This window comes from Echinops telfairi, unplaced genomic scaffold, assembly GCF_000313985.2.
Source record: "Echinops telfairi isolate 266 unplaced genomic scaffold, ASM31398v2 ScPeMD7_7412;HRSCAF=8450, whole genome shotgun sequence".
Taxonomy (NCBI): Eukaryota; Metazoa; Chordata; class Mammalia; order Afrosoricida; family Tenrecidae; genus Echinops; species Echinops telfairi.
The window spans coordinates 4,502,506-4,505,314 of NW_022111312.1; positions in this window are offsets into that span (position 1 = coordinate 4,502,506).

Below are 2,809 nucleotides of genomic sequence, written 5' to 3' on the forward strand. Positions count from 1 at the left end.
AGATGCAGTCACAGCCCTCTCTCGAATGCAGAGAAACGTACCAGCCCAAGAACCCATCAGGCTGTATCAGTTCCCTGCAGCTATAGGAACTAGTTGGAAGTGGGCCCAGCACCTTTCGTAGGTGCTCCATAAACAAAGGTGTCCACCACCCAGGCTGAGTCCTCGATGTGTGTTTGCTGAAGAAGTGCATGAATGCACACTGGGTGATTCCAACCCATCCAGGGGCCTCCAGTTATGCTTCCATTGCTTCTGCCCCAGGCCCTTGGCACCTGCCGTCTCCTAAGATCCAGAACGCTTCTCTTTTTCGCTTGTTACCCGGTCATTACTGTCTTGTTGCTCAGCGTTCCTTTAAGGAGACGCTATCCCAGATCAGTGTCTTCTCTCTTGTCCACATGCTTCCTTCCTTGATCTCCCCATGCCTGCGAGCCAATGGCTATGGAGTCCGTTGCCTATGGGCTGTTTCTCACACTAGACACCCGGGTGGTGCAAACAGCTCGCCCTCTTGCCTACCGATCAGCAGTGCCCAGGAAGAACAGCCTGGCAGTCTGCCCCACAAGGTGATGAAATGACCCTTCTACTTGGGAACATCTGGGAACCTCCATGACTCAGTGGAACTGCTTGGCTTTGGGATTCTTAGTTTCTCCACCTGGTAGGGGCATGGAGGCTGCCTGGGGCTGCAAACCACAAGGTCAGCAGTTCAAAGCCACCAGCCGCTGCAAGGGAGAAAGATGAGGCTTTCTACTCCGATAAAGATGTACAGTCTTGGAAACTCACGGGAGCAGTTGCCCCCTATCCTCTAGGGCGGTTACGAGTTAGAATCGATTGGATGGAATCCAGTTGTGTTTTTTTTCCCCCCACTAAGCCATGAGCTGCAGGCGGGTACAGCCCCTCTCCATGTGTTCCCTGCTGGGGTCCCAATACTTAGCATGTGCCCTGCCCAGAGAGAGCAGTGTATCTTGTAGGGCTGCAGGAATTCGTGTGATGCCTCTTGGCATCTGACTGTGATAACAAGACATCAACCCGTGAAATGTGCACCCTTGAGCATTTTGGGAAACGGTCCGTTATAACACTGCCTCAGAATCCCAGAAGTGCCTGCATTGCTGGGGGGCGGGGGGCGCAAAGCAACGTGTTCTTTTTCTGATGTGTACAACTGGCTGTGAAAAAGTTGTTGAAGGCTTTCCAACAGTGGCCGCTATCTAAATGCTGAGGGGCAGTGGGGGGCTGGCGAGGTGGCGCACATGACTTTGGTTTGGGGATGACGTTCTGGGGAATGGAGATTCTCGTATCGGTGCCTAGTTCTTCAAAGCCCTTTAAAAAAAAAAATCACAACCCACGTGTGTTTGGCCTGCAGTCAGCCAGCCCTCGTTCAGTGAAACTTGACTAATTCCATCTCTGAGGGGAATAGAAAGATCACTGACCTAGTTTCTCCATCGTGCTCAAAAGCGGCAGAAGAGCCGCTGCTTTATAATTAATTCAGGACACCCGGGACGGTCTTGGCCTAGAGAAGGTCCCAGGAGGCGCTGATGGGATGAAGAATTGGTCATCAAGAAGCCAAGGTTCCTATCTCCAGGGGAGGGGACACAACGGCCAGTTGTGATCATCCGAGGGAGGGAGGGGCGCTCTGTAACCATGGACACCAGAAGAGCCTGGGGATCCTTGGCTCACCCCTTTGAGGCTGTGTCCTGCCCATGTGGGTTGCTGAGGACAAACTCGCAGACTTGTGGCTCCTACATGAATACCGGGTCCGCCGGTAGCCCATACTGCCGTTCGGTATTGAAACAAACAAACCTCAAACTCACGGCCATTGAGTTGCTTCTGACTCATAGCGACCCTATGGGGGAGGGTAGGCCTGCCCCTGTGGGTTTCTGAGACGGCCACTCTTGCCGGGAGTGGAGAGCCTCATCTTCCTGCCATGGAGTGGCCGGTGGCTGACCTTGTGGTTAACAGTCCAACGCATAACCCTCTACACTACCAGGTCTCTTAGTTTGGCACTGGGATCCCCCAAACACTTGGTTCCAGCATCCAATTCAAAGGAAGAGACCCTTCAGAAAGCCAAGCGTGAGGACCCACTTGGGCTGATCAATCCTTGGGAGTCAGTTCCTTGTGGGTTTTCTGTTCAAAGGCTGCGTCGGGTCCATGAAGATAGATGACACTCAGCTCCCCCACACCCAGGGGCAGTGGATGCTCAATGCCCCCAGACCAGCAGGCGAAAGCAAACAGGATCAAGAATTTGTGTGCCAGGCCACCGCTCCATCCCGTTTCCTCTACCTACCAGGACCGGCTGCCCCGGGGTCGACTCCGCCTTACAGACACCCTGTGCGTGTTAGAAGGGAACTGTGCTCCGTAGGGCTTTCCACGGCTGGCTCTTCAGATTCAGATCTCCTGGCCTCTCTTCCGAGGTGCATCCAGGAACTGCTAACCTTCCCGTGAGCAGACAGCCACATTGGCTCTGCTCTCCCTTCCAGCTACATTTCCCCTCGGTTCAATCAGCAGAAAGAACAGGGAAAAGGAACACAAAAAAAACAGGGTGGGGGTGTTTTCAAGGGCCTTGTACTTTTTGAGGCACATGGTCTTTATTAGGTATTAATTGGCACTCAAATATATGGAACGAGTACTGTATTCTCACCCTTCCCCCTCCCCCTTTAACAACGTACAAGAAGACATAATCGCATACAAGCATACACTCGCTCACGTCCTTGGACATACTCAGCCTCGCGAATTACCCTGTACTCTTTATTAGGGTGAGTTTAAAATGAAAAGGGGAAAGAAAAACGCAAAAAGCAAGAAAGCAAAGCACCGTGGAAAGGGC